This window comes from Chiloscyllium punctatum, chromosome 30, assembly GCF_047496795.1.
Source record: "Chiloscyllium punctatum isolate Juve2018m chromosome 30, sChiPun1.3, whole genome shotgun sequence".
NCBI classification, from domain to species: Eukaryota; Metazoa; Chordata; class Chondrichthyes; order Orectolobiformes; family Hemiscylliidae; genus Chiloscyllium; species Chiloscyllium punctatum.
This window is the reverse complement of record NC_092768.1, coordinates 54332080-54359077: the sequence shown is the minus strand read 5'-3', so window position 1 is coordinate 54359077 and position 26998 is coordinate 54332080.

Genomic DNA, 26998 nt, shown 5'->3' with positions numbered 1-26998 from the left:
ACAGATGTGGGACGGACATTCATACAATGAAGAGATTAGGAGACAGCTCAGAAGACAAATGTAGTAAGAAAGCTGTTGAATATGAATCACTAAACTCCATATCAAACAACAGCACAACCCACATATGTGCATTGGCTGACCTCAACTTCAGTCTCACTGGGATCCCTGTCTTCCCGAGGGTCACAAACTGTCTGATTTCATTGGGATCACTATTCTCACTGGGATCTCAATCCTTCCCAGGGTCAATACTGCCTGATCTCACGGAGATCCCCATTCTCCCCAGGGTCTCACACCGTCTGATCTCACTGGGATCTCAGTTCTCCCCGCGTCACGCTATCTGGTTTCACCGGGAACTCTAACCTTCCCGGGTCAGATGCTGTCTGATCTCATTGGTTACAAATCACACAACACCACGTTACAGCGCAACAGGTTAATCTGCAAGTACAAGCTTTCAGAGCTAGCTGATGAAGGAGCAGTGCTCCGAAATATTGTACTTACAAATAAACCTGTTGGACTATAAACTGGTGTTGTGTGATTTTAACTTTGTCCACCCCAATCCAACACCAGCTCCTTCTCATCATGATCTCATTGGGGCCTCCACCCTCCTGAAAATGGACGGTCAGTACTTATCCCTCCAAACTGCAGTTGGACTTCCCGGACCAGCCTGTGTTTATGATACCTATGTACTGTGAGCGCGTATCCTCACTATAATCCTTCCGGAAACACTCTCAGAGAGAACATTAATCCTATTTCTCACCGTCTCTACGACCCACCCACTGCAGCTCACACCCGCTTCCGGGCCTGCGCACTACCCTACAGAACGTGGATTAGGCTTTAAGAATGGCATTTTCCGTTTGGCCCATTATATTGCCAATTATTAGTCCTTAGCCAATAGGGGCTAGGGGCCGTCCTTTCCAGTAATATCCCTGAGTCTCCATGATCTGATTGGTCAGTGTTTGAAGGGGCGGGCTGGGTTTGTTTGGCAGTTGGAATGCGGAAGGTATGGGTGGGTCAGGGAATATGTTCTGAGAATGGGCTCCTGGATCCGAAACATTTCATCTGATTTTTCTCCGCAGGTGTTGCCGGATCTACTCAGTTTATTCCGGCAATTTCTGATTTTGTTTCTTGTTTCCAGCGTCTGCAGTTCTTTAGTTGTTTTTGTTGTGGGTTCAGTGGAGTTCACAGTGAGGTAGAGAAAGAGATTGGCTTTGAAATTAGAAAGTGGGAGATGAAATCATCGAGATCTATTTACAGCACAGAAACATGATATTCTGTGCCAGTCATCAAATATCCGTCTCTATTCTCCAGCCCTTGGCCTATAGCTTTCTGTGCTGTGACGCTGCTAATTCATCTAATGGTTTTCAAGTAGTTGTGATGGTTCACACTTCTACCATCCTTCCAGGCAATGAATTCTAGATACTCACCATCCTTCAGGTGAAGGATTTCTCCCTTATATCTCCTGCCCCTGTTTTAAATCGCTTGTCATTACTAATGCCCTCCACTCACAGGGAAAAGTTTCTTCCTTTCAATTCAATATCTACCCTTCATGATTTTGTAGACCATAATCTGGTTCTCTCACTGCCTGCTCTGCTCGAACGAAAACAAACTCAAGACTATCTCTTCTCTCTGCAAAGCTGCAGCACTTCAGTCTCGGCAACATCCTGGTGAATCTCTTTTTGTCCCCTCCAGTTCAATCCCATCCTTCCTACTGTGTGCCAACCCTTACTGCACACCGTACTTCAGCTGTCACCTAGCCATCGTCTCATGCAGTTCCCTAACCTCCTTGCTATTGTATTCAATGCCTCGTTTCATAAAGATATGTATCCCATATAACTTCTTAACCACCTTGCGTACCTGCCCTGCCGTCCTCAAGGCTCTATGGTCATGCTTCCCAATGTCCCTCTGCTCCTCTGTACTTCCTGAAACATTCCCTTTCCATGTTAGACCTCATAAAATGCAAACTCTCATTTGTTTCAGGGTGAAATTCCATTTGCACTGCTCTGCAGTCTAAGGCTTTTTTCCCCGTTATTTACTACACTAATTGTCACAGAACCTGCAAGTTACTAATCAAGCCATATACAATGTTTGTATCAAAATCATTAGTGTACATAAAAAAATTGGTACTGGGAAAGCACAAGCAACCCGAATTATAGGAACACAGAAATCTTGGAACACACAAGAAATTGAAACTATTCAAAAATTTCAGCAGGCCTGGCGTCATCTGTAATGAGAATCAGAGCTAACATCTCTGGTTCAGTGTCACTGGGCTTTTAAAACAAGGATCCCTACTTCACAGGAATCAGTCAAATGATTCTCCTCTGACCTATTTCCAATGCAAGCATAGCATTTTAATAAAGGAAACCAAAACCACTTGAATATAGGAGTTGGGAGGTGTTGTTGCAAATGTTTCGGACATTGGTTCGGCTACTATTGGAATACTATGTTCAATTCTGGTCTCCCTGCTATAGGATGGATGTTGTGAAACATGAAAGGGTTTAGACAAGATTTATAAGGGTGTTGCCAGAGTTGGACAGTTTGAGCTTTAGAGAGAGACTGGCTATTTAGGCTCGGATTATTTTCCTTGGAGTGCCAGAGCAGAGGAGAGACCGCATAGAGGTTCAAGATATCATGAGGGGGGATGGACAGGGTGTATAATTAAGGTGTTTTCCTGCAGGGTAGGGGATTCCAGAACTCAACAGCATAGGTTTAAGGTGAGAGTGGAAAGAATTAAAAGGGACCTAAGGGGTAACGTTGTCATGCATAGGATGGCACATGTGGAATGAGCTGCCAGAGGAAGTGGAGGCTGGTATAGCTGTAACATTTGAAAGGCATCTGAGTGGATACGTTGAGTAATATATGGGCCAAGTGCTGGAAAATGGGATAAGATTAATTTAGGATATCCAGTTGGCATGGGTAAGTTGGACTGAAGGGTCTGTTTCCATTCTGTACATCTCTATGACTGTAACTCTTTAGGACCAGGACTGGTTTTTCAAACTATCATATCATCTTTAGGTATTTTTAAAACTTGAGCTCAGCTTCCATAATCAGCCCTGGTGGATTTGAGCCCAGAACATTGCATTGATCTCTGGATTAATAAATCGAGCAATAAGACGAAAGTGAGGACTGCAAATGCGGGAGATCAGAGTTAAGATTACAGTGGTGCTGGAAAAGCACATCAGGTCAGGCGGCAACCGAGGAGCAGGAAATCGATGTTTCAGGCAAAAGCCCTTCATCAGGAACAAGGCAGGGAGCCTCCGGGGTGGAGAGAAAAATGAGAAGAGGTGGTGAAGCAGGGGAGAAGGTAGCTAAGAGTACAATAAATGGATGGAGGTGGGGATGAATGTGATAGGTCGGAGAGGAGGGTGAAGCGGATAGGTGGGAAGGATGATTGGCAGATGATTGGTCATGCTGAGCTGGCAGGTTGGAACTGGGGTCAGGTGGGGGGAGGGGAAATGAGGAAACTGGTGAAATCCACATTGATGCCCTGGGGTTGAAGTGTTCTGAGGCAGAATATGAGGTGTTCTTCCTCCAGGCATAGGAGGAGGCCTAGAACCTACATGTCCTTGGCAGAGTGGGAGGGAGAGTTAAAATGTTCAGCAGATTGGTTGATTCGTGCGGGTATCCCGGAGATATTCCCTAAAGTACTCTGCAAGAAGACGTCTAGTCTCCCCCCTGTAAAGGAGACTGCATTAGGAGCAACGGATACAATAAATGACATTGGTGCATGTGTAGGCGAAACTTTGATGGATGTGGAAGGCTCCTTTGGGTCCTTGGATAGACATGATGGGGGAGGTGTAGGCGCAGGTTTTGCAATTCTTGTGGTGGCAGGGGAAGGTGCCAGGAGTTGAGGGTGGGTTGTTGGGAGCCATGGACCTGGCCAGGTAGTCATGGAGGGAATGGTCTTTGCAGAAAGTGGAAAAGGGTGGAGAGTCCATTTGTAGGTGGCGGAAATGTCGGAGGATGATGCGGTTTATGTGGAGCTTGGTAGGGTGGAAGGTGAGGACTAGGAGGGTTCTGCCCTTGCTGCGGTTGGAGGAGTGGGGTTTGAGGGCGGAGGTATGGGACGTGGATGAGATGCCTTGGAGAGCATCTTCAACCACGTGGGAAAGGAAATTAAGGTCTTTCAAGAAGGAGGCCATCTGGTGTGTTCTGTGGTGGAACCGGTCCTCCTGGGTGCAGATACAGCGGAGGCGAAGAAATTAGGAATACAGGATAGCATTTTTGCAGGAGGTAGGGTGGGAAGAGGTCTAATCCAGTTAGCTGTGGGAGTTGGTGGGATTGTAAAAAATGTCATTCTTAAGTCAGTCATAATTGATGAAGATAGAGAGGTTCAGGAAAGGGAGGGAGGTGTCAAAGATGGTCCAGGTGAATTGGAGGTCGGGATGAAATGTGTTGGTGAAGTTGATGAACTGCTCAACCTCCTCGCAGGAGCATGAGGTGATGCTAATGCAGTTATCAATGTAGATTAGGAAGAGGTGGGGAGTGGTGCGGTCTAACTACCAAAGATGGACTGTTTACATAGCTGACCCTGCGGGTGCCCATGGCTAGCCTTTTTATCTGGAGGAAGTGGGAGGATTCAAAGGAGAAATTGTTACGGGTGAGGACCAGTTTAGTCAAATAAATGAGACAGTCAGTGGAAGGATACTGGTGGGGACATCGGGAGAAGACGAAACTGAGGGCTTGGAGGCCCTGGTCCTGGCAGATGGAGGTGTACAGGGATTGGATGTCCATGGTGAAGACGAGGCATTGGAGGCCGGGGAAATGGAAGTCTTGGAGGAGGTGGAGGGTGTGGGTGGTGTCCCGGACGTATGTGGGGAGAATCCTGGTCGAGGGGCGATAGGACAGCATTGAGGTAGGTGGAGATGAGTTCGATGGGGCAGAAGCAGGCTGAGAGAATGGGTCAGCCAGGGTGGTAAGGCGTGTGGAGCTTGGGAAGGAGGTAGAATCGTGCAGTACAGGATTCTCAAACTATGAGGTTGGAATCTGTGAGTGGAAGATCTCCTGAGCTGATGAGGTTGTGTATGGTCTGGAAGATGATAGTTTGGTGATAGGCGGGAGTGGGGTCATGGTCGAGGGTGCGGTAGGTGGAGGTGTCTTTGAGTTGGCGTCTGGCTTCAGCGGAGTAGAGTCGGTGCGCCAAACTACCACTGCAAACCCTTTATCTGCTGGTTTGATGGTGGGGTTGGGATTAGAGCAGAGGCAATGGAGGGCTGCGTATTGTGAGAGTGAAAGGTTGGAGTGGGGGAGGGAGGGAGACAGGTTGAGGCTGTTAATGTCTTAGCAGCAGTTTGAAATGAAGAGATCGAGGGCAGGTAATAGGCCAGCACGGGGTGTCTACGTGGATGGAGTGTGTTGGAGGCAGGAAGGAGTCTTTGGAAGGTGGGTTGGAGTCCTGAATGAAAAAGTAAGCTCAGAGGTAGACGCAGTTGAAGAAGTGTTTGACGCCCCAATGTGTATTGAATTCATTGATACGTGGACAGAGGAGGATAAAGGTAAAGCCTTTGCTGAGGACTGATCGTTAGTCCTCAGTGAGGGGGAGGTCTGGTGGGGCTGGGGGGTGGGGGGGGGTGATGTTTAAACCTCGGCAGGGCTCAGAGCTAGGACCTGGTGTAGGTGTGGAGCTTGGAGTTGGGGGGGCGGGGGCAGAGCCTGTAACTGGAGTGGGTGTGATGCTCAGGGAATGGGGGTGGAGTCATTAGCAGGGGTGATGTTCCCCTCAGAGTTCTGGGGGCGGGGATGGTGACATTGGGATCCGTGTTGAGTGTGTCGGCAATATGCAGGTGAGTGGTCTTGCTGATGGCGGAATTGGTTGCAATGACTGTAGTGGGGGGTGCAGAAGTCACGGAACACATGACGTCAGCAATGATGTGATGAGTGGAAGTGATGTCACACATAGTGCATGTGAAATCGTTAGGTGCAGACACGGCAGCGATGGGGGTGCAAGTGACATCATCGATTGCCATGGGTATGGTGGCTATACCAGCCTCGCGGCTAATGCCAAACAGTTCCAGAGGCCGGGGAAACCTTCTGGAATGTTTGAGGAGTGCTGATTATGGAGGAGGGAATATAAACATTTGTTGTACTTACACTTTTTGATGTTTGAGATGGTGTAAAAATACTGTTTGTTGAGAGTACGAATTCTTCTTAGGATACAGTACAGAAGAGGTCATTTGCATTTCCGAGAGAGTGTGGCTCTCAGTTGAGGCACAGGTGACTGTATACACGTTAGGATGCGGCGTGTGACTGCGAGTGTGCAGCGGAGGATCCTGAAGGAGAACCATTGTTGGTGGTTTTGAATTTGTAGTCTGCACTGGTTGTCCTCTTTGGATCCAAACTGTGTTGGTATGAATGTAGTCCGGAGTCCATGTGCAATTAGTTGGTTGTGGAGGCAAGCACTGAGGAAGCAGATGTGGCTCTGGTAGCGAGTCTGTTTCAGGGTATGGCTGAAGAGCTTCAGGGCAGAGGAGATGACGTGGGGGTTGCAGTGAGAGACAGACTCACTGAGATCTTTGTAGAGAGAGGAGAACTTCTTCAATTTAGGCATCCTTGCAAGAGGATTTGCCGTAAGGTTAAAATTAACTAGGCGAAAGTGAGGACTGCAGACGCTGGAGTCTGGTGAAGTCCACATTGATGTTCTGTGGTTGAAGGGTTCCGAGGTGGAAGGTGAGGTGTTGGGCCTCCTCCACTGCCACTCCCTTACCATCCAGGACCTGCATGTTCAGCAGAGTGGGAGGGAGAGTTGAAATGTTCAGCCACCGTGCTACGAGATTGATTGATGCGGGTGTCCCAGAGATGAAGTGCTCTGCAAGAAGGCGTCCAGTCTCCCCAATGTAATGGAGACCGCATAGGGAGGAACGGATCCAATAAATGACATTTGTGGAAGTGCAGGTGAAACTTTGATGGATGTGGAAGTCTCCTTTGGGGCCTAGACTGGAGGTGAGGTGGGAGGTGTGCGCACAGGTTTTGCAATTCCTGCGGTGGAGCGGATAGGTGAGAGGGAAGATTGGCAGCTAGGACAGGTCATGAGAATGGTGCTGAGCTGGAAGGTTGGAGCTGGGGTACGGTGGGTGGAAGGGAAATGAGGAAACTGTTGATATCCACATTGATGCCCTGGGGGTTGAAGTGTTCCGAGACATGAGATGAGGCATTCTTCCTCCAGGCGTCGGATGGTGAGGGAGTGGCAGTGGAAGAGGCCCAGGACCTGCATGTCCTTAGCAGAGTTGGAGGGGGAGTTGAAATGTTCGGCCACAGGGCGCTGGGGTTGATTGGTGCATGTGTCCCGGAGATGTTCCCTAAAGCGCTCTGCGAGAAGGCGTCCAGTCTGCCCCTCCAGTCTCCTGACACCTCCTTCCAGTCCAGGGGAGACGGTAATGTCAATCCTCCACTCTCCTGATACCTCCTCCCAGTCATAGAGTCATAGAGATGTACAGCATGGAAACAGACCCTTCGGTCCAACCCGTCCATGCCGACCAGATATCCGAATCCAATCTAGTCCCACCTGCCAGCACCCGGCCCATATCCCTCAAAACCCTTCCTATTCATATACCCCTTGCCTCTTAAATGTTGCAATTGTACCAGCCTCCACCACATCCTCTGGCAGCTCATTCCATACATGTACCGCCCTCTGCGTGAAAAAGTTGCCTCTTAGGTCTCTTTTACATCTTTGCCCTCTCATCCTAAACCTATGCCCTCTAGTTATGGACTCCCCGGAAAAGACTTTGCCTATTTATCCTATCCATGTCCCTCATAATTTTGTAAACCTCTATAAGGTCACCCCTCAGCCTCCGACGCTCCAGGGAAAACAGTCCCAGCCTCTTCAGCCTGTTCCTGTAGCTCAGATCCTCCAACCCTGGCAACATCCTTGTAAATCTTTTCTGAACCCTTTCAACTTTCACAACATCTTTCCAATAGGCCTTACCAATATCCTGGACAGCCGCAACATGACTTCCCAACTCCTGTACTCAATACTCTGACCAATAAACGAAAGCATACCAAACGCCTTCTTCACGATGTTATCGATCTGCGACTCCACTTTCAAGAAGCTAAGAACCTGCACTCCAAGGTCTCTTTGTTCAGCAACACTCCCTAGGACCTTACCATTAAGTGCATAAGTCCTGCTAAGATTTGCTTTCCCAAAATGCAGAACGTCACATTTATCCAGGGAAGACTGTAATTTTAATCCTCCAGTCTCCTGACAGCTCCTCCCAGTCCAAGGAAAACTTTAATGTCAATCCTCCAGTTTCCAGACACCTCCGCCCTGTCCAGGGGAGACTGTAATGTCAATCCTCCAGTTTCCTGACACCTCCTCCCAGTCCGGGGAGACTGTAATGTCAAACCTCCAGTGTCCTGACACCTCCTCTGTCCAGGGGAGACTATAATATTCGGGCCAGTGGCCCCACAGTTTCTCCTCTCACTTCACTCAGAATTCTCGGACGTGTCTCATCCTGTTCTGGTTTCCCGCTAATCCCGAGGGCCAACACCATTTGGATGGGGTCTTTCACAGAAAGTTTTTTGGAGGGATATGGGCCAAACGCAGCCAAATGGGTCTTGTTCAGTTTAGGAAATCCTGTTCGTGCGAATGGGGTTGGGCCTGTTTCCACACTGTGACTTATTTCACATTTGGTTTGATTCCACTCATTCCGTCCCTTCCCATATCAAACATACATGACTTCTTCCTCAGTATATCTGCACGTTTATAATTTGTTGATTCACATTGAAACTATTTTCACAGCCTCACTAGAAGAGCTGCCAGAGGATGTGGTGGAGGCTGGTACAATTTGTGAGAAACAAAGCTCACTCACTTCAATAATTTCAGTCTGAGACAAGATCTGAATCAGTCGTGTCATTTATTTTACTCTTGCAAGAGGGTGCGATGTCCACTGTCTACAAGGCAGGGACACACACACACACTGAATTCAACTAATACATGATATTTATGTAATTTGGTTCGTTTTTTATCCCATTGCTCCACCCCGTTTACATCTTCCTCTTCTCTTCGACTGGCACCCATTACTCCTGTTTATCTCTTGCCTTATCCAGGCTTGTCTGTGACAAAATGTTTATTTCTGGCCTCACAAGGCCGTTTGACCACATCCCATTGTGGCCCATTGTTAGGTATATCCTTTCTTCACCATTATCTACTCCCTCCATCTGTGCTTTCCCCAATCGTACTGATCCTTATGACCTTTTAATTGGGGTTTGTTCCTGTGTTTCTGTAAAAGTGGGAAACAGATGCTTATAACTACTGCTTGTGCAAACTTATCTGGCTTAACCTACATCCTCACAGCACCTTATCTATTTGTCTGTAACATCTACCATTGTTTTGTAGTCACGTTTCATTCTTGCATACAATTTTAGCTAATACAAAAACAATTATGTATTTCCTCCACATAGTTTGCATTCTTGTTGACTCAGCTCTTAGTGTGAAACAATTACACACTGGTGTGAGTTCATTTACCTTGCACAAGTAATTATAATTGCAGAAGTAACTCTACTTTACCTATATCCCACAAATTGCGACATTTAAGAGGTATTTGTATGGGTATATGAATAGGAAGGGTTTGGAGGGATATGGACCGGGTGCTGGCAGATGGGACGAGATTGGGTTCGGATATGTGGTCGGCATGGACGGGTTGGACCGGAGGGTCTGTTTCCATGCTGTACATCTCTATGACTCTAAGGATTTTAATAAAAACCCTCTCACTCTGTTCCAGGAGAAACCTCACAGATATAGCGTCATTACCCGCCTCGCGGTTACAGATTTAAACGATGACTCAATTACAAGATGATAACCGCCCCGCCTCCCGCGAGCTCGCGCAGATTCGGTTCAACGGCCGCGCCTCGAGACACCGCGTGAGCCCTTAGGGCGGGCCTCAGCTCTACCCCCAGTCCCGATTGGTCAAAGCGTCTGTCGATCATATGATTCCAGCCAATAAGAAATAAGGGCCCACACAGGAATCGACGTTTGGAGGTGAGTGTGGACGGAAAAGGAAATCGCTGGATGATCTCGGCGGCAGGTTCTGTGGTGATAAATAGAGGTAATTTTTCCCCATCCAGTGTTCCTTCATCAGAGTCGATAGTAACTGGAAAAGGTATAGATAGCGGGTTGAGGGCTGTCACTGCTGTTAGTAGGTGGAGCTGGAGCTCAGGAAGGGAGAGAAGGGCAGTCCGACAGAGAAAGTGCTGGATCACCGTGGGGCAGCGAGAAAGAAAAGCTGATCATGGGGCTGGCTGTGCCTGAAGCGGCCCGTGTCATGGCCAAGGGCCTGGGATCTGAGGAAAGGCCATTGCGGAAGGTGTTCACCCTGTAACGTTGTTCAACTTGATCTTGCTTCCCTGATGCCAGGATCAAGGATATCACCTGAGTGCAGAATATTCTCAAAAGGGCATTGGACCAGTAGGAGGTCACTGTACACGTTGGAACGAATGACTACAGAAAGGAAAAAGGATGATATTCTGAAGGGTGAATATAGAAAGTTAGGCAGGAATTTAAAAAGGAGGTCCACAATGGTAGTAATATCTGAATTACTCCTGGTGTGATGAGCTAGTGAGGGGAGGAATAGGAGAATAGAGCAGATGACTGTGTGGCTGAGGAACTGGTGCAGGAGAGAAGGGTTCACATTTTTGGATCATTGGAATCTCTTCTGGGGTAGGAGTGATATGTATAAGATGGATTGCACCTGAATTGGCAGGGAGATTTGTTAGAGCTGCTCAGGAGGCTTTAAACTAGTAAGGTGGGTGGTTGGGGGGGGGGGGGGGGAGGTGGGACCTAGGCGGATAGAGACCTGTCAGTCTGAGGCTAGTGCAGTTTAGAAAAGGTGTAAGTCAAACTGTCAGGGCAGGTAGGAACAAAACAGAGAATGAGGTAGGACTGATAAAAAAAAACTGCATGTATTTCAATGCAAGAGGCCGAATGGTGAAGGCAGATAAACACAGGGCATGGTTAGGAACATAGGACTGGGATATCATAGCAATTACAGAAACATGGCTCAGGGAAGTTATCACTGGAAATATGTCCAGGGAAATTATCTCGGTGGAACTTAGAAGTAAGAAAGGGATGTTCTCCCTTATTGTGATTGTATTTTTGAAAGTATAGCTTTGAGGTGGCCCAGGGAATCCTTTCTGGACTCCACATGTAAGCCTTTCTTGAGTCATCCAGGCGATCGTACTTTTTGGTAGCTTGGAATAAAAATCCTCGTCCAGACAGTCTACTTTAATTTTAAGCTAAACTAACTGGGTTCTAAAAACCCACTTTGTTCTCAAGAACCCTGGCAGGCGACTTTGCTGAACTATTACAGTAGGCTAGCTCTATACAAAAGTTTACAAAAGCACTGCATGTTCTGAACTAGACAGATAACAGTGAACGGCAATAATTCAGGAGAGAAGTTAATTGATAGAGGTTTTTGTTTTGAAGTCAGAATCAAAAAACTGCTACAATTTCACAAAGGAACAGCTGTGAATGTTATCACTGTGTCCTGTTTATAAAGATTGCCTGACTGATGTTAAGGCAAATGTTCTTAATTGCCTTACCCTCCCTGCCTGCCCATTTTTTAGTGTGAAGCAAATGTGTTCTATAATTCAAGATTACACTTTAGCCTAAATGTTTAAGGACTCTTCTCACAAGTCATCATTTGGAGGAGCAGAGTTTGAAAGATACTGGATTTCTGCATGAAAGTTCAGGCATGGAGGTATAGGGGTAGCCAAGGGTCAATTAACCAGATTCCTCTCTGGCTTAGGTGAAAAGCAATGTACAGTCCATTGTCATCCGCTTGTGCATGAAATATATATTCCCAGGATAAGACTAAGGACTATCAGTTTGTCCTACACGATCCATCCGCACAGCAACCATAACCAGCAAGTAACACTTCATCTGAACTGGACGATGGTGAGGCAGGTATCTTCCCTGCATCTTGACCTGTTTTGTTGATAACATCTGTGTAGTCCAAATTTCTTTTGAGAAAACATCTATTATAGGCACAACAAGTGCCTCCTACTTTAGCAAGGAGGTAATCTAACATTAGCCGATTCTGAAACGTCATCATTCAGGTTTCCTGTAACTCTTTGTTCACCAGCTTCAAAGTGTGCACAGTTGAGTAGGCAAGTTTTTCGATGTCATATGTAAGGTCGCTTATCTAATCTAGGGCCATCTCAGCACCCAAGTCAGGAATAAGACCTCTCAGCAACTAGTACCACCAGGTTTGTTGCTGGAAGCAGTTGTGTAAGTCCTGTTTGTTTTTCTCTACTTTTTTGTTCTGTACTGATTCACATGTTGGTGGACGTTCCATTCATCATCTTCAGGTAGTTCATCATGGGTGGTTTAAAAAGTGGTACGGTGCGTTCTAGGGCACAATATCCGAATCAGTCATTGGTTAAATATGGGTAGGCTTTGTTTTCACAAGGCTAAAAGGAGTTCCAAGAGTGCACTTCTGTGAGTGAATGACGAGTCCACTCAGAGCGAGAGCTGAATCTTGTAAATAGTGGGTGCTATCAAACATCTGGTGTCCAAGTGTATTAAATTGAATGGTTTTTCCATCTGAAATGAGGGATTGCATAAGTGGGTGAGTCTTACCCATCCACTGTATATTAAAATGATGTAAGAGTCAGCAAATAACATGAGGATCGGGGGTTTAGCATGAATAAAGAAACTATTAATAACAGAAGAATTGGCAGGGCATAGTGTTTTTGGTCTGTCTTCATCTTTACAGCTTGTCTTGTTCATTACAGCAGCTACTGAATAGAAGAAACTTGAAAAGGTATTTCTGTCAGTGGCGGTAGTTTGGATAGGAGAGGATTTCATCGAAAAGATGCAGGTGGTCAGTCTCATGGTAATCTGTGCCTTTTGGCTTTGGTGATTTCAGTACTATGTTGCTCAATGCTGCAATCTGTACGGTTCATTTTGAGGGGAACAGACAAACCTTTCAAAGTAACAGTTTTCGGTTGATGCAATGGATGAGGTTATGGAATTGTGCCATCTTAGGATGACTGGCATAGAAGTGTTGCAAGGATGACAATAAGGTCTCGAGTGATGTTTGGATACCCAATATTGAGCAGCTTAAATGAGTTTCAGCTGGACAGCTGTATTCAGGACTTCCAATGGTTTCATTAATACAGTCACATTGGGGTTCTAGCTGGTCTGAGATATCACAGATGGTTTGGTTACATTTGGGTGCATGTATTTGGGCTGGGTTTTCATTGGATGTCTCTATCGGTACTACGACTGAGGGGGATTCAAGCTTGAAATATCCTTTTTTTTCTGGACCCATGTTGAATGACCTTTTACTGCAGCTTCAGTTGCCAAATGAACTTCGTAAGGACCTTTCCAGCGGGGCCAAACTTTTCATGATTAAAGTCTCTTTCAATAGTACATAGTCACCAGGGTTAATGTCTTTCAATATTGGAAGTCTTTTTTTCTTCCTTCCCTGGTACTCTGTGGGCTTCTCGGACCTGTTGATACGACTGCGGTGCTTTGGTTAGCTTAATCAGGTAACTGTGCATCTCTACTGCCATGACGTGCCCATCAACAGGGTGTTGAGCAGTTAATGGTGCAGACCAGGGAATCCTCGGCCTTTCCACATATCACATCAGCTGCCGAGAAGCCCGTCTTTTTGTGTCAGCGTTCTCATGCTAGCAAGGGCAATTTCGAGTACTGCAGCCAATGAAGGCCTGTTTTTTTTTCTCTGCCAACTTGCTTAGCTGACCTTTTTTATGGTACCATTTCTACAATTCCTGCTGCTTGGGGATGGTTGGCACAATGGAATTTTTAAATCCCTTATATTCAGACTTGTACATAGTGCCTTGTTTAGCTCCGCACAGAATTGGGAGCCATGGGAGATTGTTACTGGTGTTTCAAATCTGGCTATGATATCTCTTAGAATTTTGCAAGTAGTTGTTGCTGTGCAGGGATAAGCTTCAATCTATTTACTAAATATATCTATTATCACTAAGCAATACTTGTAATAGTGGTATCTAGGTAATTCTAAAATCTAACTGGATAGTATCAAAAGGTGCACTTGGCAAATGAGTTTGACCTGGTGGACACTTTACTCCTTTCCCAGGATGATGCTTTTGACAAATTAGGCAATTTGCAGGTGCTTGTTTTGTTTTTTTCTTGTAATTGGGGATTCCACCAAGTTTGGACAATTGTCCACCACTCCTTACCAACATGTGTATGAACATAATCAACCAGAATAGGCAGAGTTGCGTTGAGCAGACTTATCTTAAAAACGTGTTGCTGGAAAAGCACAGCAGGGCAGGCAGCCTGACCTGCGCTTTTCCAGCAACACATTTTAAAGCTCTGATCCCCAGCATCTGCAGTCCTCACTTTTTTCCAAACAGACATATCTGTCCTACTGGTGTAACACAAAGCTCATTGTAACTATTTACAAAACAACCATGGTTCATCCATCTTTGTTTTTCCTCGCCAGAGTTGACCCCCGATGGGTCCATTTTTGCTGCAGGTCAGGGTGTCAGAAGAGGAAATAGTCTCCCTTTGGTTTCCTATTCATCATTTGAGTAACCGTCTTTTTGCTCAAAAGCTGCTTTCTTAGCAGATGCATCAGTGGCATTGTTGCTTTTAGTGATGATGGAAGCATCAGAGGAGTGAGCAGAACATTTTGATAATTGCCAACTGAGGACATTAGCAACATGAGCAGCATTTGAGGATGAGATAAGCCGTGCTGCTGCTAGACTTGACAAATCATTGGTACATCCAAAGGCATATGGGGGTAAGTATAGATATTAGCTTTCCTTCAAGTATGCCTGCACAGGTGAGAGCAAGGAGTTCAGCTTGTTGGGCTGAACAGGGTGGTTCGACAGAATAAGCTTATTTTATGGGACAATTGCATATTCTGGCATGCGTTTGCCCTCCTGGAGGGGTAGCAGAACCATTGACATAAAGTAAAAACAATGACTGCAGATGCTGAAAACCAAATACTGGATTAGTGGTGCTGGAAGAGCACAGCAGTTCAGGCAGCATCCAACGAGCAGCGAAATCGACTTTTCAGGCAAAAGCCCTTCATCAGGAATAAAGGCAGTGAGCCTGAAGCGTGGAGAGATAAACTAGAGGAGGGTGGGGGTGGGCAGAGAGTAGCATAGAGTACAGTGGGTGAGTGGGGGAGGAGATGAAGGTGATCGGTCAAGGAGGAGAGGGTGGAGTGGATAGGTGGAAAAGAAGATAGGCAGGTCGGACAAGTCCGGACAAGTCAAGGAGACAGTTACTGAGCTGGAAGTTTGAAACTAGGATGAGGTGGGGGAAGGGGAAATGAGGAAGCTGTTGAAGTCCACATTGATGCCCTGGGTTTGAAGTGTTCCAAGACGGAAGATGAGGCGTTCTTCCTCCAGGCGTCTGGTGGTGAGGGAGCGGCGGTGAAGGAGGCCCAGGACCTCCATGTCGTCGGCAGAATGGGAGGGGGATTTGAAATGTTGGGCCACGGGGCGGTTTGATTGATTGGTGCAGGTGTCTCGGAGATGTTCCCTAAAGCGCTCTGCTAGGAGGCGCCCAGTCTCCCCAACGTAGAGGAGACCACATCGGGAGCAACGGATACAATAAATGATATTAGTGGATGTGCAGGTGAAACACTGGATGCGGAAGCCTCCTTTAGGGCCTTGGATAGAGGTGTGGGAAGAGGTGTGGGCACAGGTTTTACAGTTCCTGCGGTGGCAGGGCAAAGTGCCAGAATGGGAGGGTGGGTCGTAGGGGGGTGTGAACCTGACCAGGTAGTCACAGACGGAACGGTCTTTGCGGAAGGCGGAAATGGGTGGAGAGGGAAATAGATACCTGGTTGTGGGGTCTTTTTGGAGGTGGCGGAAATGTCGGCGGATGATTTGGTTGATGCGAAGGTTTGTAGGGTGGAAGGTGAGCACCGGGGCGTGCTGTCCTTGTTACGGTTGGAGGGGTGGGGTCTGAGGGCGGAGGTGCGGGATTTGGTCGAGATGCGTTGGAGGGCATCTTTAATCACGTGGGAAGGAAAATTGCGGTCTCTAAAGAAGGAGGCCATCTGGTGTGTTCTATGGTGGAACTGGTCCTCCTGGGAGCAGATACGGCGGAGGCGGAGAAATTGGGAATACGGGATGGCATTTTTGCAAGAGATAGGGTGGGAAGAGGTGTAATCCAGGTAGCTATGGGAGTCGGTGGGTTTGTAAAATAAAGTGTAAGGTCCAGGTTAACAAGAGCCCGATCCGTAAGATTCAGTAACAAGTTCATTCATGAGAACAGTCATTAGGAGGATCATGCAATTCGAGAGGTTCTTCCTGTAGGAATGTAGCTGGGTTAATGTTGGAGCAGTATTTGAAGGAGAGAAACCAATTGTGAAGCAATGAAATCTCATGGTGACTTAGACAAACTGCAGTGAGGTGCTGAGTATGTTTTTAGAGGTAAGCAAGGATACTGCAGATTGTGAGGTACAGATTTCCACATTTTGATCTAAAGTTATATTAGAGGCAGCCACTACCATTGCATGGATGGCAGGAGAATGCGGGTGCAGGAAGGCATACCCTGAGCAACAGTTTAATGGAATAATGGGCAACAGGGTGCCAAGAGGAGCCATGTTGCTGGGTGTGAACAGCCGTAGCACACGTGTTAAGAATGGAAAAGGGTTTGGTGTAGTAAAGGGGGCATCCTGATGATGTCCCTGGGGAGGGTGACCAATAGGTTGCCAGTTGCTTCGACTCTGGAGATCAACCAAGGGCTTCTTTGGGAAAGGGCAATTCGTGGACCAATGTCCTGGTTGATTACAGTTGAGGCGAATGTGAGATTTTTTTGGGTGGGGGATGGGGGCAAGGAGAGAGTGGAAGAGGCGGTGAAGAGTAGTGAGTGCATCTATGGGGCGTAAGGGGCATCATGGTCTATTGGGGTGGATACATAGGAGGATCCCAAGGTCAATTGGGATGTTGTGAATACATAGTACTCGTCCTACTGTCCTACCATACTGGATGAAAGTGAGGGTTCCGTTTGATAACCTGACTGACCTTGCAGACAGACATGTCTATTTTGAATCCTGGGTTTAGGTTTAGCCCCTGTAGTTTGGACAAGTGCTGTCTTGACCTTGCCAATGGTAGCCTTACTGTTGGGATCCTTTACTTCTCAGAAGTAAAAACCTCTTAACTGAATTGTGCAACCTTGGGCACCTCGCCAGTGGATGTTGTGCATTTTAATAGCTTTCTGTACCTGATCAGGTAATTTGGTCATACACAGGGCATTAAATTGGGGTGAGTAGTTAGTGTCACCAGAGTAAGGGCCATAGCATTCCTTAAACAGGCAAGGAACTCCTTAGCCCCTTTGCCCAAACTGGATGTGCATGTTAAGGCTTTGCCCACATCAACTGCATGACGCATTGCTTGATGGAGACAGGTAATAATCCAATCTGATCTATTAGGTTTGGCCTGGTGCTGGACTACAAGCTGCTTGTGATTATTGCGTTGTAAAACTTCTAAGAATTCTGCCCATTTTTAGGGGAAAGTGTGCATTCTGAGGTGAAGTAGGTCTTGGGAGGCTGCATTCTAAATGTTCCTAGACCTATTAATGTAATTAACAAATCCCTGTGGATTTTTTTCCATAATCTGGAGCCTTATTGATAATGTTTGCGAGTTCAAGAGGTTTCCATGGTTGATGAAGGGCCACAAATTGGGCTTGTCCCAGATTCAGGGCCTGTGGGTTAGGAACTCTTCTGTTTGGGAAATTTCTCTTTTGCCCTCCCACATCAGGGTGAGTCCAAGAACTGATATTCAGGTCCTGAAACTTTGATTGCAATTCATCAATGTCTTTGAGACTTATTAGTTTAGGAGCAGTGGAAATCAAAGGAATCTCTTTAGTGTTTCCTCCACATTTTAAATTTTAATTGTCTTCTGGTGCGGTGGGCTACTGGTTTGTGGTAAGCCGAATCCTTATTTAGCTGAACAGCTGGGGGAAGGGCATGGGCCTCTGCATGTTTGGGAGTAGGGGTGGGGTATAAAGAACACTTTTTTTTGTTATCCGTCTGGTCCTGTGCAGCTGCAGTCTTTATTTACTGGTTTCCCTTTTATTTGGTGCCCTTGATATTTCAGCGTAGGTTTTGATTCTGTTTAATTTTCTCCCTAGCCAATTCCAATTCTACTTCACTTTTCGTTCTGTCCAATCTAGTTCAGATCCTTCCTCAGTTAATAGACTAATTCACCTTTTTCATACAGTTTTGTCTCCACGATGGTTGCATGCATTTTTCCATTTTTTTTCCCCTAGCTACCCTTTTTCCACACTGATCTGGCTTTTTATGCTTGCTTTCCTTTTTTTCCCCCAAAATCCCTTATTCAATTTTAATGAGTAGAGTTAAATCATGTGTGCCTCCTTAAGGTCATCCCTTATTCTGTTGAGCAGCTGCAGATGATATTCTCCTTAATTGTTTCTCATAAATAGGATACAGACTTATTATTTCTGTTAGGGGGCATTTGTCTTCTGTCTCATCTAAGGTTACACCGTTAATTATCCTACTTGCGTTAAATCTTCACACAACTACTGATCTTCAGGGGCTCCAACCCAACAAGATTCTGTTTTTAGTACCAATTTAAACAATCTCATTTAGGGTTCCGTCAGGGTACCGTGAGACTGTAATGGGGGAAGAAGAGCACAAGGATGCAGACAGAGAACAATCAAGGTATAATCTTACCTTGTGTGCCCATTGGTCTCTGGTCTGACCCTTGAGTGAAGTACCCCATTTTCCAGTTTCACTCAAACGTATCCCTTGTTGGAACTCTGCTCACAGTGCCAAATTGAGAAAGTATAGATTTGAGACAGCCCAGGGAATCCCTTGTGGACTCAACCTGTAAGCCTCTCTTGATTTGTCTTGGAGATCATACTTTTTGGTAGCCTGGAATAAAAAAACTTCTCACAGTCTCATTTAATTTTAGTCACTTACTAATTTTAGTCATTTACTAATAACATCACTGTTAGACCGTAACACTGATCATTATAAGCTAAACTAGCTGGGTTCTAATACTCCAGGAGAGAAGAACATCAGCTCTTCAAGAGCCCAGGCAAGCTACTTTGTTGAACTATCTCAAACAGGCTAGCTTTATACAAAAGCTTACAAAACAAAGCACTATGTTCTGAACTAGACAGCTAACAATGAACGACAATAATTTGGGAGAGATGTTAATTGATACCAAATTTCTAATCTAGGTCAGAATCAAACACTGTTATGATGTCACAAAGGGACAGCCCCGTGAATATTATCACTCTGTATCCTGTTTATTCAGACTAACTGATGTTAAAGTAAGTGTTCTTAATCGCCTTACCCTCGTTGCCTTTTCTATAATTCAACATTACATTTTAGCCTAAATGTTTTTAAGGACAATTTTTAAGGCTATAGACTTTCTCTCAGTTGGAAAATTGAGAAAGTTTGAGAGGAGATGATTTGAAGGTGGCAAATTTTATTCCTTGTTCAAGCTGGGGAATAGGAATAATACTGGGAATTACAGACCAGTATTAATCTGTGATGGTCAAATTACTGATGAGGATTGAGGCAGGATTTATGATTACTTTGAATACCATAGTTTCATTAGAGGTAGTCAGTACGGCTTTGTGAGGGGCAGGTCATGTATCACAAGCCTTGTGGAATCTTTTGAGAAGGTGACAAAACACATTGATAAAGCTAGACCAGTGAATGCAGTTCATGGATTTTTAACAAGCCATTTCATAAGGTAGGCTTATTCAGAAAGTAAGGAGGCATGGGATACCAGGAAACCTGGCTGTCTGGTTACAGAATTGGCTGGCCCATAGAAGATAAAGGGTCATGGTAGATGGAAAGTATTTAGTGGAGTTCTGTGGCCAGTGGTGTCCCTCATTGGTATATTCTGGGACCTCTGCTCTTCGTGACTTTTGTGAATGATTGGATGAAGTGGAATGGTGGGTTTGTCGATGACATGAAGGTTGGTGGAGTGATTGATAGTGTGGAGGTTTTGTTGTAGGTTGCAACATGACATTGACAGGATTCAGAACTGGGCTCTTAAGTGGCAGATGGTGTTCAACCTGGAAAAGTCTGAAGTGACTTATTTTGAAGGTCGAATTTAGAAAACCAGGGTTAAAGCAAGGATTCTTGGCAGTGTGGAGGAATAGTGGGATCTTGGAGTCTGTGTCCATAGATCCCTCAAAGTTGCCACCCAGTTGATAGGATTGTTCAGAGGGCATCACCAGCAAGGAAATTAAGAGCCAAATAAGGTTATGCTGCAGCTCTGTGGAGCCCAGGTTAGATCACACTGGAATATTGTGTTCAGTTCTGGTCGCCTCATAGGATGTGGAAGCTTCAGAGGGTGCACAGAGGAGATTTACCAGGATGCTCCTGGACTGGAGGATGTGGATATGAAGAAGTGTGGAGAGTTAAGGTGTTCTCATTGGAGCGAAGAAGGGTGAGAGGCGCCTTGATAGAGGTGTACGAAATGATGAGGCGTAGAGTCTGACTTTTCCCAGGGTAGAAATTGCTATCACGAGGGGATATAATTTTCAGGTGATTTGGAGGGGGGGGGGGGGTGGTGCGGCGACGTCAGAGGTCTGTTCTTTACACAAAGTGGGTGCTAGAGTGGACTGCTACAGGTGGTGGTAGAGCCAGATACATTAGAAACATTTTAAGCAACTTGTGAATTGGCACATGAATGATGGGTGAGTAAAGTGAAGAGGGTGTAGGTTAGTTTGTTCTCTTAAAATAAGATAAAAGGTACGAGGCCGAAGGGCCTGTACTGTTCCATGTTCTGTCTCTGTTCCCTGCTGTTTGTGGTAGAGGATTTTAACTTTCCAAGCATAGACTGGGACTGCTGTAGTATTTAAGGGGTTTAGATGGAAAGGAATTTAAGAATGTACAAGAATTTTTTTTTTATTCAGTGTGCAGATGTACCAACGAAGCAGGTCAGGTTTTGCATCTTCTCTTGGGAAAGAAGGCAGGACAAATGACAGTTCAGTGGGGGAGCACTTTGGGGCAAGTAACCATAATTCTATTTGTATTAAAATACTGGGGACAGATAGATCAGATCCAAAAGTTACAGCTCTAAATTGGAGGAAGGTTAATTCTGAAGATAGTAGCAAGAACTTAGTTGATGTGGTGGGGTGGGGGAGTGTGGGTAGATGTAAAATAACGGCTAGAAAATGGGAACACTTCAAAAATGAGATGAGAGTCCAGAGACAATGTTCATGTTAGGGTGAAACACAAGGCTGGTTTGTGAAGGGAATGTTGAATGACTGGAGAAATTGAGGTTTTGGTTCAGAAAAAGGAAGCATTTCTCAGGTGTAAAGAACAGAGATCCAGTGAATCCTGAGAAAAGTATACTTGAGGAAAATAAGGAGGGCTAAAAGGGGATAGAAGATAGCTTTGGCAGATAGGGTTCAGGAGGATTCCAAGGGATTTATAAATACATTTTAAGGACAAAAGGGTAACCAGGGAGAGAGTAGGCTGCCTTTATGATCTGTGAGGTGCCCTGTGTGTGGAATTGCAGGAAGTGGATGGGATATGCAATGAGTATTTTGCATCAGTGTTTACTATGGGGATGGACATGTAAGGTATAGAATGTTGGGAAAGATGGACATTTTTCAAGATGTCACTATTGCAGAGGAGGTGCTGAATGTCTTAAGACACATGAAAGTGGATGAATTCCCAGGACCTGATCAGGTGTATCCTAGAAGTCTCTGGGAAGCTAGGGAAGTGATTGGTGCAGCCCTTGCTGAGATATTTGGGTCATCAGTAGTCACAGATGAGTTGCTGGAAGACTGCAGGTTGGCTAACTTGCTACCACTATGTAAGAAAGCCAGGAACCTATAGACCAGTGAACCTGACATCAGTGGTGAGATTCGATTACTTAGTGTGGAAACAGGCTGTTCAGCCCAATGAGTCCACATCGACCCACTGAAGCACAACCCACCCAGACCCTTTCCCCTACATTTACCCCTTTACCTAACACTATTGGCAATTTAGAATGGCCAATTCACCTAAACTGCACATTTTTGGACTGTGGGAGGAAACTGGAGCACCCGGCGGAAACCCACGCAGACACTGGGAGAATGTGCAAAATCCACACAGGTCGCCTGAGGTGAGAATTGAATCCAGTTCTCTGGCGCTGTGAGGCAGCAGTGCTAACTACTGTGCGAGCATGCCACCCACTGGTTGGAGGGAATCTGAGGAACAGGATTTGCATCTATTTGCAAAGGCAAGGACTGATTGAAAAAGCCATGTTGACTATCCCAAATGGAAAATCATGTCTTATGAACTTGATTGAGTTTTTTTTGAAGTAATGAATTGGGTTGAGGGCACAGCGGTGGACGTGATCTATCTGGACTTCAGTAAGGCATTCGACAAGGTTCCTGATAGTAGACTGATATAGTATGCAGGGAGAACTAGCCATTTGGATCCAACACTGGCTCGAAGGTAGAAGGCAGAGGGTGGTGGAGGGTTGCTTTTCAGACTGGAGGTCTGTGACCAGTGGAGTGCTACAAGAATTGATGCTGAATCCACAGCCTTTTCATTCATTATATAAATGATTTTAGATATGAACATAGAAGGTGTAGTTAGTAAGTTTGCAAATGACACGAAATTTGGAGGTGTAGTGGTCAGCAAAGAAGGTTACATCTGAGTACAACAGGATCCTGATCAGAATGGCCAGTTGGCTGAATTGCAGATGGCTTTTAATTTGGATGAAAGTGCAGTGCTGCATTTTGGAAAGGCAAATCAGGGCAGGACTTATACACCTTCATGATAAGGCTGAAAAGTGTGGTGCTGGAAAATCACAACAGGTCAGGCAGCATCCAAGGAGCAGGGCAATCCACATTTCAGGAATGTGGGGCATGAAATGAAACTGAGGTAAATGTGGGGGTGGGGGCAAGGTAGCTGGGAAGGTAATAGGTAAATGCACGTGGAGGGGTGATAGTGATAGGTCGGTGAGGTGGAGTGGATCGGTGGGAAGAAAGACTGACAAGTAGGACAGGTCAAGAGGACAGTGCCAAGGATTGGATCTGGGATATGTTGGGAGGAAGGGAGATAAGGGAACTCATGAAGTCAACGTTGATGCTGTAATTAAAGGGTCTCAAGGCATAAGATGATTTCTTCATCCAGTCATTGGATGACTTGGATTTGGCGATGGAGGAAGCCCTGCACATGCATGTCCTTGGCAGAGTGGGAGGGGGAGTTGTTTGGTGTATGTCCCAGAGATATTCCCTGACCTGTTCCATGAATTGGTGTCCTGTCTCTCCAATGTAGAGGAGACCTCATCAAGAGCAACTGACAGATGTGTTTGGATGTGCAGGAAAATCTCTGCAGGATGTGAAAAGATTCTTTGCAGCCTTGGACAGAGGTGAGGGTGGACATTTGAGGTGCTGGTTTTACAACTCTTGCAGTGGCAAGGGAAGGTGGAGGGTGTGGACTTAACGAGGAAGTCACGGAGGGAACAGGCCCTACGGAACACAGGTAGGGGTGGGGAGGGAAACATATCTCTGGTGTTGGGGTCTGATTGTCGGTGGTGGAGGATAATGTGCTGGGTCTGGAGATTAGTGGGGTGAAAGATGAGGACCAGGGTGGTTCTGTCCTTGTTGCACTTGGAGGGGTGGGGTTCAAGGGCAGAAGTGCGGGAAGTGTAGGAGATGTGTTGGTTGGCATTGTCAAACATGTGGGAGGGGAAATTTCAATCCTAGAAATAGGAGACCATCTGGGATGTCCTGGAGTGGAACTGTTCCCCTTGGAAGCAGATATGGCGGAGGTGGAGGAATTGGGTGTTTGGGATCACCTTTTTACAGGAAGAAGAGTCGAAGATGGTGTGGGAGTATGTGGATCTTTTATCAGGATGAAGAATAGCAGAGGTCTGTTGCAGGTCTGTGTGGCCCTGAGCTGGGGCAGGGCTGACTGCAGGAAGAATAGGCGGCAGTGCATTACTTAGTAGTCAGGTCATGGGGAAATTTGCTGAAAAAAGACATTGGCATCCAGGTTCATACTTCCTTCAAAGTGGAATCGCAAGTAGATGGGATAGTGAAGGGGAACAAAGAGGCAATATCTTTTTTATATGTAAAAGTTGGTGCATATACGGAATGAGCTGCCAGAGGAAGGCTGGCACGATTACAACATTTAGATGGGTAAGTGAATAGGATTTGTTTAGAGGGATATGGGCCAAGCGCTGACAAATGGGATTAGATTAATTTTAGAATATCTGGTCAGCATGGACGAGTTGGACTGACAGGACGGTATCTGTGCTGTAAATTTTTGACTTTAATTAGGGAATAGTTAGTGAATCTGTTAATCTTGTTCCTTGTTGGAGTTAGAGAAACGAAATCTTATGAAGTGAGTATCCGGGAATTCCATTTCATTTAACTATTCCTTTTGCAGACAGATTGGGTTTCAGAGAGAGGTTGTATCCCTTGTCAAGCTTCTTTATTAGATTATGATGTCAAGTGAGCTTCAGAGTTTCTGGTTTAATTATCAGAGGGGTGTTGACCTCTACAAAAAGTAGGAGTCCCAAAAAGCAGATTGCCTGGTCTGACTCATTGCCCTGGTGTCGAGGAAAACAAATTGTGAGCAGTGAATACAGTAAACTCGCTTGAAGTGCTACTTCATCTGGAAGGTCTCTGGGGCTTTGGATAGGAAGGAGGAAAATGGGCAGTGTAGAATTGCATGGGAAAGTGGTTTGGGAGTGGAGGAGTGGACAATGGGGTCCCTGCAGAATGCACACAAGGGAGGGAAGGGGAATATGTGTAGTGGCATCCTGCTGGAAATGGCAAAGCTTCCTTTGAATACAGACAGAATGCATCCTATCCCAAGGCAACAAGGAATGACAGTGTCGTGAGCAGAGCCCAGTCCACCACGCAAACAAGATTTCCAACCATTGACTCCATCTGTCCTTCCTGCTGCCTTGGGAAAGCAACTAACATAATCCAGACCTCTCCCACCAGGCAGAAGATATAAAACTTGTGTGTAGATTCAAGAACCGCTTCCCCACTATTAGAACAGAGCATAGAACATTGCAGTACAGACACTTCAGCCCTTGATGTTGCACTGACCTGGGGAACCAGTCTGAAGCCGATCTATCCCACACTATTCCATTTTCATCCATATGTTTATCCAATGACCATTTAAATGCTCTTACATTTGAGTCTACTCCTGTTGCAGGTAGTGCATGTCACGCCCCTACTACTAAGTAAGGAAACTACTTCTGACAGCTGTCCTATATTTAGCACCTCTCTATTTAAAGCTGTATCCTGTCATTTTAGCCATCACCATCTGAGGAAGAAGGCTCTCGCTGTCCACCCTATAATATCTTCTGATTATCTTCTGTCACAATTAAGTCACCTCTCAACCTTCTCTAGCAAAAACAGCCTCAAGTTCCTCCAGCCTTTCCTCATAAGACTTTCCTTCCATACCAGGAAACCTCCTAGTAAATCTCCTGTGAACCCTTTCCAAAGCTTCCACATCCTTCCTATAATGAAGTGACTAGAACTGTATGCAGTACTCCAACTGTGGCCACATCAGAGTTTTATACAGCTGCAACATGTCCTCGTGGCTGCGAAACTCAATACCTCAGCCAATAAAAGCTAACATCCCATATGCCGCCTTAAAAACCCTATCACCCTGGGTGGCAACTTTCAGGGATCTATGTTTATGGACACCGATCTCTCTGCTCACCTACACTGCCTAGAATCCTTAATCCTGTTGCTTCTTCCAGACTGAACCACCTCACACTTTTCTACATTAAGCTCCTCTCAGCCCAGCTCTGCAACTTATCTATGTCCCGCTGTAACTTGCAACATCCTTCAGTGCTATCTACAACTCCACTGACCTTGGTGGTATCCGCAAAGTTACTAACGCATCCTTCTATGCCCTCATCTAGGTCACTTATAAAAATGACATATGCTAGTGAACCTAAAACAGATCCTGGTGATAAACCACTAGTAACTGAACTCCAGGATGAACATTTCCCATCAACTGCCACCCTCTGTGTTTCAGCTATCCAATTTCTGATCCAAACCACTAACATACCCTCAATTCCATGCCCCTGTACTTTGTGCAATAGCCTACCGTGGGGAACCATATCTGACACCTTGCGGAAGATTATGTACACTACATCAACCACATTTCTTTCTTCTGCCTGTTTGGTCACTATCTCTATGAACTCTAAGGTTTGTGTGGCGCGACTGACCCTTTACAAAACCATGTTGACTATCCCTAATCAACCTAATCCTTTCTAGATGGTTACAAATCCTATCTCTTATAACCTTTTTCCAACACTTTACCACAACCGGAGTAAGGCTCACTGCTCTATAATTACCAGGGTTGGCTCTACTCGCCTTCTCGAACAAGGGGACAACATTTGCTATCCGCCAGTCTTCTGGCGCTATTCCAGAAGGCAATGACAAAAGGTTCAAAGGCAAAGGCTCTGCAATCTCTTCCCTGGCTTCCCAGATAATCCTCTAAATCGCATCTGGCCCAGGGGTCTTATCTATTTTCTCACTTTCCAGAATTGTTAACACTGCCTCCTCGTGAACTTCATATCCATCTGATCATGTCTGAGTTTCTCTTGTTCCCACATAACCTCCTATCTGCCCCCCTAACTATGCAGACCCAATGATAAAGCTCTGCTCCTCTCCCTCCTTCCATTCTGAGCAACAGGGGCAGACTCTGTGCCAGGGACCTGTACCCCATGACTTATTCCTAGTAAGTCATTCCCCCAACATTATCCAAAACAGTATACCCATTGAGGGGCATGGCCACAGGGGATCCCTGCACTATCCTTTTCCATCCCCTGACTGTAACCCACCTGCCTTTTTTGTACCGAAGGTGACTATCTCCTGTAAAACTTCTCAATAACCTGCCTCCAAATGATTTGAAGATTATTAGATATATTATTTGATTTCTGAATGGACCATTGAATTTAATTTGAATTTAAATCTCACTCTCTGCAGTAATAACATTGTATTATTTTCTTTGCACTATACAAATTGCATTAGGTAATACAACAATTTGCCAGTACTGCGGGCAAATAGAACGTTTCACTGTATCTAGGTATGTGA